We start from the raw sequence: 15,863 nt of genomic DNA on the forward strand, positions 1-15,863 counted from the left end.
CAACTCTTGTGACATTAAAAAGTCCTGTCAGTCTTGCATGCCTACAAAGCCAATGAAAAGCAAAAAGTGAGAATTTTGTTAATAGGCAAAAGTGCTCAGTCAAGCATCAAAATACCTTAAAAAACCAATGAGGGATTTGTAAGTGACATTTATTTTCATGGAATTCCAAATTCTTGAAAAAACTAAATTTACAAATAAGCAAATTTATGTTACAAAATAAAAAAGAAAGTAGGCATGAGTTCTGTGAGCCTGGATATTTTCTTAGTAACAAAATCCAGTTCTTCATGTGTAAAATAGAAACAGTAGTACCTACCTCATGTGGCAGTAGTGAGAATTAAATTAGTACATTTATAGCTTTTACATTACCTGGCATATAGAAAGACCCCAATAAATGTTATTTAGTTATTATTCCCATATAACAATAACCAAAGTACATGGAGATCTACAAACTAAACTTACTACTCAAAATAATTTACATTCCAGTAGCAACAAGACCTCTGAAAAATCCATTGGATAAATTGGGTCAATTATTTAAAGACACTTTCTGCTTTAAAGAGAATTTAATCTTGCATTAAAATAAGATCAGTACAGAAAACTGAGTAGGGTTCAGATATCAAAGCCCTACTACACATCTCTCCAGTAACTTGTGAATTACTGCAGACATACAGAAAAGATGATGGTTTGATCTAGAATTCCATCATCAAACAGACCTAGATCTTTTGTGTATTTTACATAGAGGCTTCAAGCTTATTCTATGAGCAGGTAGGAGAATTTTTCTACTCTGCTGTTCATAGTTTAGATCTCCTTTTTAAAGAAAATTGTTTGTTCTAATCAAATTCCCGAAAGCAAAAGTAAAGGTTTCCATAAAAGGTACTAACAGCTATCTCTTAAAATCCCTAAATATTGTACATCCAGAAATTTAAGATTATAAAATTGAGCAAGGAGGTCTCCTCTTTAAATTCTAATTCAGTAAATTTGCTCCAAAATCACTGGATGTTGTAAAATAAAGTTAGCTGAAATGCAAGCAAGTGAAGTTGTCAGTTGAAATGCGATTCATTACTGAATTCGGTTTACGAGGGGCTCCCCTAAAATAAGCATAAGCAATCTCCTTACCTCTACTTCCCAGCAACTCCCATTTTTAATAGCAACAAAAAATGTGGGGGACAAGGAGGAGTACAAGGAAAAAGAAATGATTAATGGTTCTTAATTTTAAAAGTAGATATCTCTAGGGGCGCCTGAGTGGCTCAGTCGTTAAGCGTCTGCCTTCAGCTCAGGTCATGATCCCAGGGTCCTGGGACTGAGCCCCACATCGGGCTCCCTGCTCCAGGGGAAGAAGCCTGCTTCTCCCTCTCCCACTCCCCCTGTTTGTGTTCCCTCTCTCGCTGTGTCTCTCTCTGTCAAATACATAAAATCTTTAAAAAAAAAAAAAAAAAGTGGATGGCTCTAATAATGCCACAATAAATTAATGTTAACTTTTATCACTTTAAAACTCAAATAGTTACTGCAAAACCAAAGGAACAAAAGAGTATAAAAGAACGATGAGGGGCAGAAACTGATCCTTCCCATCATGTAATTAAGATTCTTGGTGCTTATGACTTGATTTCAGTCTCCTTTGTGCTGGTCTTTAAATTTGGAAACATTTAATAGTGAACTCACACAGGTTGTCTTATTACCAAAAGTAGCTTGAATCCTCAACAGGATTATAATATATTAGTAAGTCTGGGTCCTAAATACAGTGGGTATAAAAACTAACTACAAAGTTATTTGAAAAACACCAGCCAACCATTGATCTCTCAGAGAATAAGATCAATTATGGTAACTAAGAAAAAGAATCATCTAAGGTTTTATTTACAATCAAATGAAATCTTCCCCACTGTCCCTAGATTAGTTTAATATCTGACAACACGTACATGTTGAGACTGAAAGTTGTAGTTTCTTATCCCTTTTTCCTCTTTACTGAGTCAAAGTTTTAGTTTACATACTAAAAATAGATAATGCATTAAAATTTCTATTTTAATAATGAATTTAACTTTTGTTTTCCAATTAGACCTAAACTACTAGTTAACAAATAATGTTTAACAGAAATGATACACCATAAATCAAGTATTTATTGAGCATCTACTATGTGCCAGGCAATTAATCTCTTTAAAATGAGACATGAGATCAATAATTGTACATTAGGAAAGTTTTCATCTCTGCCCTCACTATCCCCATCAAAACCTAACAAAAAAACCCAGAACTTCACCTTTTGCAGGATCTAGTAGCCATTATACAATGGAAGTTTAAGTACTAATTAGAAGCAAAGTTATCATCTAAAAATCTACATTCCCAAATGTGATTCAAAAATATTTATGAAACAGCTAGGATGTAATAATCATACCTAAACAGTTCTGTCAGTAATAAATAAATCCTTTGGAGAATTCATCCAAATTCATTTCTACTCTCTTCCCACTTCTTCTCATGTTGGGGGTTAGAATAACTATTCCACAGTAGTAGTAACCAAGTCTTCTAAAATCAAAGCATAACCTCAGTGTGAAACGAACTTTTTGTTGGGCCTTCAGGTGTAAGGAAATTTCAGAATTACTTTATTTCTTAAAATTGTTACATTGAAATCCATTAAAAAGTATGTTCTATTACCAAAAGAAAACCCAAAGGCTTCTGAGTTCTACACAGGAAGGATTAAGTTGACGCAAGCGATGGCTCTAGGACAAGGACAGGTAAGCTTTCTCTACAGAACAAAGTAGTAAATACTTCAGGGTTTGTGACCATTAGCTACAACTACTCTCAACTCTGCAGCTGTAGTGGGAAAGGAAACACAGACAATGTGTAAATAAAAGAGCATAGCTGTGTTCCAATAAAACTTTATTTACAAACATAGGGGGGAGTTTACCAACACCCAGATCTAGGGTGAAATGCTGGAAGTAGGTTCAAATGTAGGTTACTTTGCATTCTGTCAGAGTTTAAAGAAAGAAAGTAACAGGATGGAGTAAACAAAATTTTAATCAACTTCACACACACCTAACCAGGTTTTTTTGGTTTTTTTTTTTACTGCTTTGAGCTTCATTAAAACCCTTTGTTTCTACAACTCTGACTCAATTATTCAAATTTCCAGTCATTGAAAATTTAAAAACATGATTAAACATGAAAATTAAATAAAACTTACTAAATGCTTCCACCAACATCTACTACGTTGTACAGGCCCTTTAGAGAATTCAGTCTCTGGATTCACATTTCTGCAGGAAAAAGAATATAATTTTATGCATAGAAAAAGATAAAAAGAGACTACTAAAATGCCATGATTTATTCCAAAACTTCAAAATAAGGATCATCCACCAGAAGACCAAGACATGTATGTATTTATGAACAATACAGTCCAAGCAGAAGGTAAGTTCTTAACCCCAAGGATTTTAAATCTGGCTGTGTAAGAGGCTCACCTGTAGAATAAGTTACTATAAAAACCATGCATAAGTCTCAGTCCCCAAGAACTCCAACAGAGTAGATAAAATCTGGTCTCCCTAGATTTAATGCATAATCAAAACAATCAAGGTGTAGAACTAGTTGTTCAACAGAGCCCAACATCACTTTTTTTTTAAGACTTCATTTGACAGAGAGAGAGCACAAGCAGGGGGAGCTGCAGAGGGAGAGGGAGAAGCAGGCTCCCCACTGAGGAGGGAGCCCAATGTGGGGCTCCATCCCAGGACCCTGGGATCATGACCTGAGCCAAAGGCAGCCACTTAACCGACTGAGCCACCCAGGCACCACTGCAACATCACTTCTTAACAGTACAGAATTATCTTAATTTCTGGTCGTTCATCTAATCCACTTTCAAGACTTTTTTTTAAATTTATTTGAGGGAGATAGCAAGAAGAGAGCGTAAGTGGGGAGGAGAGGGAGAAGGCGGCTCCCCGCTGAACAGGGAACCCCACGTGCTCAATCCGAGGACACTGAGATCATGATCTGAGCCCTGAGATCATGACCTGAGCGGAGGGCAGCCACTTAACCAACTGAGCCACCCAGGTACCACCCCCCACTTTCAAGACTTCTAAAGGAAAACTTCCATTACCCACTTGCAGGGCCATGTTTCTCACTCATTATTATCCATCATATTATTTCACATCATGCACTTTAATCCAACTATTTTAAGATAAATAGGAAATTTTAGACCAAACTTCAAACTACTTTTATTACCAACTGTACAGACCTACTCAAGCAACACTAACCCTTTTTAAAATACAGTTGATAACAAAAGTATCATATCCATGCTGTTCACTAGTTAGACGGAAATGCTCCATAAACTAAACATGGAAAACTATTTCAAATGCCCTCTGAATAAAGGTATGTATTTTTGCAGTCACTCTGCTCTTAAGTATGATTATAATAACATGTACAGCTATCAAAAAACTGTTTTAAGATCAATATTAAAGTGTAGTAATTTGGGGTGCCTGGATGGCTCAGTCGGTTAAGCATCTGCCTCCCACTCAGGTCTTGATCCCAGGGTCCTGAGATTGAGCCCTGCGTCGCACTCCCTGCTCAGCAGGTCTCCTTCTCCCTCTCCCCCTCCCCCTGCTTGTGCTTTCTCTCTAATAAATAAATAAAATCTTTAAAAAAGTGTAGTAATTTAAGGATACTTAGCACAATAAAGATTTTATTTATTTGACAGAGAGAGAGAAAGCAGGAACACAAGCCAGGGTAGTCGGAGAGGGAGAAGCAGGCTTCCCGAGGAGCAGGGAGCCCAATGTGGGGCTCAGTCCCAGGACCCTGGGATCATGACCTGAGCCCAAGCCAGACACTTAATGGCTGAGCCACCCAGGCACCCCAGGGATAACTTAGGATTTAAGTTACCTACTCAAATGCTGTTCCAAGACTAAAATTTCAAATTTTCAAATTATAAGGCAAGTTCCTGATTATACTACAAAATCTAAATCCCTTTAGTCATTTTGACTAATCATAATCAAGAAATACAGCAAAGATTTGCTTCAAAATTACCTCTAAGAGTTAAGATGCTAAAATATCCTCCCACCAAGTTAACAAATGAAACAATTTACAAGAAACGGCATTATTCATTTAAAGCTTCCAAATTTAATCTGACCTTAACAGGGAATATAGTTTGTTAACAAAACAAGTACTAAATCAACCAAATGAACTCAACTGATTTATAACTCCTAAGAGAAAGGTGGAATTGACTTTCATTGGTAAAAGAAATGTCTGAGGGAAATCCTTCACAATGGTCTGACAATGTGATTAAAAAGCTACCTGTAAGTAAGAGTATGGGCCTTGGATCTCACTTTGCACCACTTCAAAAATTACTGACACCAATGTAATCTACCATACCATCTCCTTCCCCAAAACTGAGAAAGTAGTACTCTGCGTTCCTGTAAGAAGGGTGGGGAAGAGCCAAGTTTGGCTTAAGCAGACTATAGAAGTTGGTAATTTTGCTCATATTCCTACCTATCTTTAATAGTTTGCAATATTACAGATTCTCATTTAATAGGTGTAATGTACATTTGACTGCTGGTCCTTTTATATTAAAAGACAAAAACTCTTATCTTTATTAGCCCATTTGTGCTTTTCTTAAAATACAGATTTTGTCAACTTTTAACCTGTTGAAGTCCTTAAAACAATTTTTACATTTAAATTAAGAATAAAATCTGAGAGCACTTTGAAATAAATATGAAATCTTCCACAAAAATAAGGTTAGCAATAAAGTCATTAACATTCATAAGTCAACTCAGAAACCATTAAAGTTAAGCAAACTATCTTAATCATCTAAATTAAAATGATTATGATTACTATGCAGTACACATTAAGGGTATAAATTGCTTGTTTGGGAAATATTCATTATCAAATAAATAGCTTAATTTCAAAAAGCAAAAGATTGTTTTCCAAAACACAGATCTAGCTTGTACAATGTACAAATCAAAACTTCTTCCAGTTGTAGGAAACATGCCACTTGAATGTTATGAAAACAATCAAGTCATATAGTTTTTATTTATAAACTTCAGAACATCCTTGAATTTAAATTGTAAAGGTTAATTACATTCAGAAATAACAGCCAATTTGAAAATTAGAAGTTTGTATTGAGCCACTCAACCCAGAAGGGGAAAGTAGCTGGTAAAATGAGAATATTTATCTTTGAAGCATAAAAATTTCTTAAAGGAAATTAAATCAATATGTCAAGCATGTAAATGCTAAATCCTCATTTATAACTGTGATAGCCAGATGCAAATGTTACATTAAATGCACTAAATTTTAAGTATATTTAATAATTATTAGGGGGAAAAAATCCAACAATGTTTTATTGCAGCATTCTAAATTTCACTTGTTTAAATACAATTTCACACCTTAACTATTTTTTAAAATCAGCCTTCCAACAACTGCATTTATATTAATATTTTGGAATGCATACCATCATGAAAGTCGGGTACAGTGTATCACCCGGGTCTCATGTTATTCAAATCCATTCTTCACAGAAACAGCATACATAATTTCTAAGGCAAAAATTACAAAACCTACTCTCCAGTTGGTATAAAAGAGTCAGGTACTCCTCACTATTATTTTTAATCACACAATTAAGGGCTAAAAGTATCTTAAGAGATTAGAAATTCCAAATACTTTCTATAGGTTAGGAAACTAAGGTCTATAGTGAATGTCAAGATTACACGGCTAGTCTACATTTAGAAGTTCCTCTCCTGATTGCTGAATCACAGTTGTATTCTCCACTCTATCACATACACCGCTCATTATTGAAGATGGAGATGTCCTCTTACTATCTTTTTCCCCTTATGTCTCTCAACAAAAATATCTCAGGGGAGAAAAAGTATATTAATTGGTTGTCCAGTCCAAATTTTTAAATAATCAAAAAACTACAAATACCACTTAATTCAACTTGAAAGAAAATTTATATTCAAAGTTATCTCTATCATACAATATAGCCGCTAAGTGTCATACCAGAGTTCATGAAAACCTTGTAATTAACTACGGGCATGGCTGCTTTCATTTCTCTGGAATTTCAGGTACTTTTTAAAATAGTACCATAGCAACAAATGCAATGAAACCTAGTCACCAATTCAATAGGTGATTTTTATGATTTAAAAGTTCCTTCAAAATGCCAAAATAAAAACAAGTATTTAAGTGTCACTTTGGTTCTCAAGCAAAATATGGTAGTAAATGTTACTTTTTTAATGAAATTTGGTAATTTAAAATAGTTTCACATTTATATTTGCCCTCACGTGTCCATTACTTTTGTCCATCAAATATATTGCCCATTTTCACAAGCCTGGCCCAAGCAGCAAATATCAGAACACTGAATGTAAGCATCATCATGAAAGTTGAAGTATATGCAAGACCTTTTTAAAGTGTGATTTGCTATAATCCTTTATCTTATTGGTGATAAAAGGGAAGCTGTACTCCATTAGATTGAGGATTAATTTAGAAATTACTGTATCATTTAGATTTTTTTTATATTTATTGATACTGGAGGAAAAAAATAAAATCATCATTTAACATTTCTAACCTTCAACCATTCATTTTTTATTTTAATGAGTCAAACTGCACCATCAGTAGCCCATTATAAATTTATTGCTGATTTAAACTTAAAATCACATTATACTTCACATACATTTGTGTCTAAGAGGCCCAATTCTCAATTTTTATAACAGTGCCCAAGCACATCTGAATACTAATCTAATATCCTATCATTTCCATACAAGAAACCCTAACCTTGGCATTTGTGTTAAAGGTTACGATGAAAAATGTTTGATTTTTTTTTTTGTATGATGTTAGATCTTTAAAAACACTATACTTAAGTCTTAACATTTAGTTTTCTTTTGCATACTAAAATAAACACAAATTTGATCAAATTGCAAAATGAATAAAAAGAATTAAGGTAAAACAAATACAATAAAAATATTACCTTTATCACCTACTTCAATGAATACAATAAGCCAACACCAAGAGATAAAAGATTTTCCACATTTCAAGGACAAAGATAAACTTGCCTTCATATTACTTATTTGGCTATTCTTACACTTTCCCAAGATATCTCTTACTATATATACATATTTCCTCTGCTAAATTCCTAACATCAGCTTGACAGTAATTTCCACGTTCAGTGTTAACTCATAAAGAACATTTCTTGAAAATTATCAGCAGACGTATATTTTTCATTCACTTATCTAGTTTTAAGGTGTCAAAGTATCCCATACATGTTGAAAATTATTTCTTCCTTTTATGCTTTAAAAACAATTTTACTAAGCTATAGATTATAGATGCTTTATTCTAGTTTCCTGTAAGATATCTCATTTTAGTACCTGTTTGAAAACAAAATCAAAAATAGGTAAAATGAATATATTAAATCTATTAGTAAGAACTAAAATATGAAAGTGTCTTCACTTTTAAAAATATAGTTCTTTTAAGAACTGGAAGATCAGCAAATGCAAAATTCTAGGGCATTTCAAAAACATGATCTATGTCATCAAAAAAAAAAAAAGGCTAAAGAATTTCAGATTATAAAGACATGATTCTGATAACTCAACTACTGATTTAACCATAATCCTGAAGCAGCATATTACTAAAAAGTACTGAATGTCTTACTGCTCTGATATAAATTACGTATATCAAATGTTTTAATAAAACACAAAAGTGCTTTGATTTAAAGTAAAGGAATTTGATGGACTTTTTCCTCATCTCCTTTTCGAGACAGTCCACATTTTATGTTTCATTGACAAACTTTAGTTGTTTTCCTACTCAAATGTTGGTAGCTATTAAATTTAAGATGTTGGATAAAACATTTACTTACTTGCTATATAAAATAGAGACTTTTGCAAACATTTCCTTTATACTCAAGGATAAAACTCCATGGGTCTCAGTCTTCAAAATGGCATACCTTTTGGGAGGAAAAAAAAAAAACACACACCAATATTCTAAACAATTTATTGATGGAACAACAAATAGCAAGTAGGAATGTTTTACAACTTTTATTATGTAATTGAAAACAAAAACTAAAATCTATGCTCACAAAACTTGATTTTTAAAATGTTCTTCCCTAAAATCTACTATGAATACTAACTAGTTCAAATTTTCCAATAAATTCATTTCTTTAAATACTTAAAAAATTAGTTTGCACAGTACACTAGAGCATTAAAAAGAAAAAATGTATCTCTGGTTCATGGTTTTTCTCAAAATATAATCAGTCTTTTCTTGATCCCAAAATTAAACAAAGGCTTAAGAGACCTTCAGTATTTTAAACTATTCAAAAGGCACATTAAGTTACAATGGCTAAGCACATATACTCTTCATTCAATGGAGAGGTTTAAAGGCTTTGTAAAATTATTTCAGATATTTAGTTTACTCATACTCATAATCACTAACTTACTGGAAATATAAATTATCAGAGAGCAAAATAAAAACAAATAGGCTTATTTTTATGTGAGAAAGTAATAAAAATTTACCCAGTCTTACCTCAAATAAAAGAGCTGTATTTGTTCAGAACCATCATCAACCAAATTTAATTTTAATCTCGTAAGTTACCTTAAAAAAAAAAAAAGATGATATCAATGTTTTGATTTTTAAACATTTCTTGGCCAAAGTTTCAGTGTGATGAAACAATGAGAAAATATTCCAAATACATGATCTATGGACAAATTTAGGGACGGCTCATCGACACACCACCTTTACATTTAAGGTTGCAGTTATTTATCTCAATAATATATCAATCTTTGTTTTCCTCATCTTTTGGTGGCATGGACAAACACTAGATATTAAGGCACTGATATTAAATAACTACAGAAAATTCACATCTTCAGACAGATTTAGGATTATAACCTTGTTTTTTATTTTTCTTTTGATGCCAGGCAATACACAAAACAAAGGAAAAGTTTACCGTTTTTAAACACTAAAATCATCTTAAAATTTCCATTACCATCTAGAAATAGCTTTTACACTTATAAACAATTAAAAATTAACTCCTCTAGGAGAAATTAGTGAAGTTAAAATGGCTACTGGTTACTTTAAATTTTTAAACCACAGTTATTTGATCTCACCAAGTGGGATATTAGCTTTGTCTTTTAAGCAAGTCTGAAACATGTAGTATCTATGACCTTTATTCAATTTCAAACCAGGGTCTTGAACATTTTCAGTCTCTCCCTTCCCCCATTTCTCCCGTAAAAAGATCTTATGAGGTTAAACTGCTAGCAATTATTTTGCATTTCACTATTCAAAATAGGAGCCTGAAAAAATAGATTCAGAATATACATTTAAAACTACTTTCAGTGTTCACAAATTTCAAAAATGTTGTTTTGAAAAACCAAAACTGGTACTCAAGATTCTGTAAAATCAAGATATGCGCAACTGATGTAACATGTAGCACTATATGAATGCTATTCAGAACATTAAACAATTTCACTGACAAAAATACCTTCAGAAATACGGTGATTACACCAATAACTTCGATTTTCTAGGTACTACGTAAATCTGCCCAACACTATTTTTACGTAGATCTGCACCTTTACAACACAAGAGCTACCGCAGAATGAAGACAAATATATTCTAAAATACACGAAGATTTGAGCATTTGTGGTTTGTTCTTCAAACCATTCAACTTAAATCCCCTCTCGATTTTTTAAACTCACAACTATACAGGACTCTGCAAATTTTTGAGAAAGCAACACTTATTATTAAAATACTGTTCCGTTTTAAGCATATCTAAATTTTTATGCATGCAACAAATGCAACAAATATGGCTCCTCTTCATCGCCCATTACCGAGAACAGTCCTACTTTAATATTTACACTACGAGAAAGTAACTTCACAAAGAGATTTGGCGTCAGAATATTCCTTTGTAAAAGTTTTGTCGACCATGGCTTGTGCTAACATACATTATTTTTTAAAATAATAAAATGATGAACTTCAACTTTTAGAAGTCCAGGAACTGATCCAAGTACGTTCTAACACTCAGGTGTGGTACAGATAACGGCTCCTTATGACCTTTTAAAAAGTACCAAACAGTATATTTAATCATTATTCAAACATCAGAATGTCAACTAATCTTGGCGTAATTTGTCGCTAAAATAAACTATCTTAATCAAACGTCATCGTCTAGCATCGAAATTACAGCCTATTTCCATTAAACAGCCTTGACGGTATAGTAAACTTATCTTCGTAATTTCTGAAATACCAGCGGCACTTCTCCAACTTGCATTTTTAAAAGACAACCTTAACGTCATAAAGGTTTTAATAAGCAGCAAGTACCTTCAAGTACCTTCTCATCGGTAACACTGCAGCCGTTTTCAAAATCGGCTTTGAAAGAGTTAAAAGCCAACACCCAAAAGGAAAAAAAAAAAAAAAAAAAACAAGTTTTATTTTTGTTTAAACGTAGTCAGGCTTCCATTGTTCTTTTAAATTCGACCATGAAGATGAGCTCCCACCTCGCCGGAAAGAGGTTAAAAAGCTCCCCCGTTGGAGAACCTGAAAGGGATTTCTTTTTTTCTTACCCTAAATATCAAAATAACTCACCCGGACCGAAAGGGGCTCTCTTCGCGCGGTCCCCTTCGGGCTCCCGCCTGCGGTCGCCCGCCGCCGCCCCTTTCCCGGCCGGGCCGCCGCGGGCAGCGAGGCCGCCCCCCGTGGGGTCTGCCGCGGGGCCCCGCGCGCCCCCCGGCCCCGACCCCGCGGCGCCCGGCGCTTCCCGCCCGGAGAGCCAGCAGGCGACGCCGGCGGGGCCGCTTGGGGAGGGCCGGCCGGCGAGGCCAGGCCCGCCGCCCCCTCCTGCTCGCGCGCTCAAGGACATTTTGCTTTTCCTCCCAAGGACAAAGGACAATAAAAGGAGCCGGGGAGCCACTCACCGGGTCCGAGCGCGGCTGTCGGCACCTCCTGGTCGCCCGCACCCGCGTTCCGCGCCGGGCCGCCCGCCCGAGTCTCCCGCCTGCTCCGGGTCGAGCCGCCGGGACCCCGGGGAGCGTCCCCGGCCGCTGCCGCAGCGGCGCTTTCGGCGTCGTGGGCCCGGCCGCCCCGGGAGCCTCTGCCAAGGGCTCCGACACCGGCGCGCGGCCCATCTCGCCTCAGCCGCGGCCGCTTCGCTCCCGCGGGCCTGCGGGCCGCCTGGGCGCAGCTTCCCGCCGGCCGGCGGGCCCCGCGGCCGCGGCGGAGCGCCTGACAGCTTGGGGTGCTGCTGCCTCTCCGGCCATCTTGTGCCGTGTGTGTGGTGTCTCTCTCCCGTCTCCTCTCTCGGCTTTACTCCCTCCTCCTCCTCCCCCCCGCCCCACACACCACACAACATGGCCTCTTCGCTGCGGCGGCGGCTGCGGCGGCAGCAGCAGCTCCACCGCGCTCCTGCCCGCTCCCCTCCCCCACCCTCCCCGCCTCCCGCCTGCAGCCCCATGTCCCAGCGCGCACGCGCGCCGCCGCCCGCCCGCCTCAGCCATTGGCTCCGCGAGCTTCCTGCCACCCCTTCCCGGGAACAGCCTCACGCACGCTCGCAGGCGTCTTCCTCCCTCCTAACAACAACTACTTCGATACTATTGGCTGATTCTGATCCCACCCCTTCAGCTGCCGCCGTGCGGATAGGCTGACTTTAGTGCCACTCACTCCCCTTAGGTGTTTCTGGTTTTCTTGAGGGGCACCAGCCCGCGATTGGCTGGTGATAGAACCTTTGGGTTTGGAGCTGGGCTGTTGCTTTGCGTCCCGCAGTGCGGACCCCTCCAGGCTAGCTGGTGAGGGGTGGCGGGGGGGGTGGCGCTTCCTGGCGCCGGATAGGCCAGGTTAGAATCATTAGTACAGAGACTTAGAGATAAGGACCTCACTTCTGGAAAAAGCTCGGAATTCAGTGTTTCTGAGCTCAGATTTTTGTTTTCTTTTTTTAGAAAAAGGAAAATGACTGACAGGTTGACGAGCAAACAAGCCATATCTCCTCAGCTGTAGAGCTCAAGGTTTTTCTTCTAACCAACCGGTCCTTCCCTGAGGGTCGCAAAGTCAGGACCAGTGGTTTTACAACCAAGCGCATCCCCCTAGCCCAGTATCCAAATTGACTTGCCATTTACTTGAGGTTGGTAAGCTTCCTGTTACCATTCACGTGAGACAGCCTATTCATATGTCCAGTGTCCTTTGAATTTAGTGAATCAGTGTTTCATAATCCTGGTTGGGCCCGATACTACCCTTTTGGGCAGTATTTGTTTAAAGGGGTAGTTTTAACCTGAACGATCACAGTCTACCTGTCCAGCCTTCTCCCAGAGAATGGGGCAAAACAAACTTAATTTACTTTTAGAAAATCTCACTTTTTTTCACTAGGTCTTCCAACTTTAATCTGGAAGCAATCTAGACAATCAATAGGAATAACTGAAAACCCAAACTTTTCTGAAATGGATGAGAAAAGAAAAAGTGGCTTTCTCCCACTGCCAGCATTTTAGAAATTTTGCTTCTTTTGGCAAGGGACCTCGGGAAAAGGAAAGGAACACTAGAGGCTCTTAGTTTTAACAGATTTCTTTTGAGAGGCTGCTTCTTGGGGCAACTCGAATTCCCTTGAGACGCTGCCCCTGGGTTAGACTCAGAGTATGTTAAATATTCATCAGGCCTAGGAACTAGCTCTGGGCCTTCTTTTAAAAATGGCACAGCTATTAACTGGCTTGGCTCAATATGGCATCAGGTACTTAGGGCAGAGCGAAGACTAGAACCTAAGTCTCCTGACTTACAGATCTTGGGTTCCTTCTATGCAACCTGGCCACTCTCCTTAGCAATATAGGTTGAGCTCTAAGTGGGCACACAGAAAGAGTGCTTCTTTAACTGAAATTAAATTTTCTCCATTTAATCTCCAGGAGACATTCCCCTATACAGTCTAGCTTTGAGCACTATAGACCTGCAGCAGGACTTTTTTTCTCTGAAATAGTCCCACCCTGAACCCTTTTTCTTCATGCTTCTTGGTGTGTTATTGCTGTGCTATTGTGCACTCCCCTTTTCCATTCTTACCACTACCTGAAATCCATCTATGATTCTGCTTTTCCATATTCTTCACCAAGTACTCTGTGCCAGCAAAGCAGGCCTGAACAGGCCTTTATTAAAAATAGTAATGGCGGGGCGCCTGGGTGGCTCAGTCGTTGAGCATCTGCCTTCGGCTCAGGTCATGGTCCCGGGGTCCTGGGATTGAGCCCCGCATCGGGCTCCCTGCTCTGCGGGAAGCCTGCTTCTCCCTCTCCTACTCCCCCTGTTTGTGTTCCCTCTCTCGCTGTGTTTCTCTCTGTCAAATAAATAAAATCTTTAAAAAAAAAAAAAAAAGTAATGGCTGGGGACGCCTGGGTGGCTCAGTTGTTTAAGAGTCTGCCTTTGGCTCAGGTCATGATCCCAGGGTCGTGCAATCAAGCCCCAGGTCGGGCTCCCTGCTCAGTGGGGAGTCTGCTTCTCCTTCTCCCTCTGCCCCTTGCCCCTGCTCATGTGCTCTTTCACTCTCCCTCTCTGTCTCTCAAATAAATAAATAATCTTAATTAAAAAAAAAAAACAGTAATGGCTGAAAAGCATTGAGTTAGCTATATGTCAGGCATTGTTCTAAGCCCTCATCATAGGTTGACTCAGCATCGCTATGAGAGTATTATTATTCCTCTGTATTATCTTTATTAGGAAACTGAGGCGCAAGGAGGCTCACACTGCTAAGACGCACCAGAACCAGGATTGAGCCCAGGTGCTCTGGCTCTAGACCCATACCCTTTTGCCTCTCCCAGGTTCTTTTTGAAGACTGTCCCCTTGCCAGATGGGTTCAGTAGATCCTCTGTTGTGTGGAGCTGTCTGATTTGCCAGCTGCCCCATCCCCTACTTCATTGAAAAGTTCCACCTTCAGAACTGGGCTTTCCTCCCATTGGGAAATGTCAGATCCATTCTATCTTAATTCCCAGATGTGGACCGCATGCTGCTACTGTCAGTCTCCTGGCCTGCCACCTGGGAATCCTCTAGCTCTTGTTTTAGTCCATCTTTGATAGTGGACCCCTACAGCTCAACTGTGGGGTGACTCCCTTTTATGAAGATACACCTTGGGCGGCTTACATAAAACAGCTTGCTTCTCCAGAGTTTGCATCCCACACGACATCCTCTTCAGAGAAAGCCCTCATCTGCCACGTTGAAACTTTATTCCCTGCCACACATGTCAATCATGATTTCTTTTGCCATATCTTTACCAGGTCTTTAGCCATCCCCCTTAAAGCTAGACCAGGTCTGTCCTAAATTAAAAGCGCCTGACCCTGGAGGACCCCATCCTATCCCCTGCACTGTTCCTTTTTGTGCAAAGTGATCTGCCAATGAACAGAGAGGAGCTCCCTCCCTCCCTCCCCCAGTCACACTGGCTCCTATTACTGCTGTTTCTTTACAGGCTAAAATAAAGAACCCTTCACCTTGGCTCACTTAAAGGAAAGACCTCTGCGTGTGTTCTGAGTAGTTCTAGTCCTATATAATTGTGACCAAATGAAAACATGGATGGACAGAGAATATTTCTGTAAGGATACAAAGACCTGTTTACACTGGTCGCCTCCAAGGAGACCTCAGAGGTAGAGAATGGGGTGGGAATGTCACTTTTCCCTTTCAACCCATTGGTGACTTTTGAAATTTGAGCCATGTGAATGTATTACTTTTTTGAAAGAAAAAAAGGAAAGGAAAGAACAAAATTCAAATAATCTGCTGAGCTAAAAACTGACACTATTAAGAAGGTAACTTTTTTTAACTTTTTAATTGTGACATCTGCATTCGTTATAATAAACACTTTTTTTTTCCATGAAATAAAGGTCACCCAACACTCAGTACCTCCAGGGATGGGAACAGCACCTAAAATGTCCCTGGTTGATGATAAGGATTCTTGATACATAAAATGGGGGCAGCAGCTTTCAATCCCAGTG

The 15,863-nt window shown here is 38.5% G+C and overlaps 1 protein-coding gene across 1 annotated transcript in view; it reads right to left on the minus strand.

Moving 5' to 3' along the window:
- CHD2 (chromodomain helicase DNA binding protein 2) overlaps window positions 1-12,192 on the minus strand; it is a 135,161-nt gene extending 122,969 nt beyond the window's left edge. The window contains exons 1-4 of the mRNA XM_081831603.1: window positions 11,841-12,192; window positions 9,460-9,528; window positions 8,798-8,884; window positions 3,164-3,233 (exon numbers count right to left, since the gene is read on the minus strand). The gene's annotated coding sequence lies outside the window, so the exon portion shown is untranslated. The remainder of the gene's footprint in view (window positions 1-3,163; window positions 3,234-8,797; window positions 8,885-9,459; window positions 9,529-11,840) is intronic.
- Window positions 12,193-15,863: the final 3,671 nt, after the last annotated feature.

This window comes from Leptonychotes weddellii, chromosome 9 (genome assembly GCF_054177405.1).
Source record: "Leptonychotes weddellii isolate Sample4059 chromosome 9, ASM5417740v2, whole genome shotgun sequence".
NCBI lineage: Eukaryota > Metazoa > Chordata > Mammalia > Carnivora > Phocidae > Leptonychotes > Leptonychotes weddellii.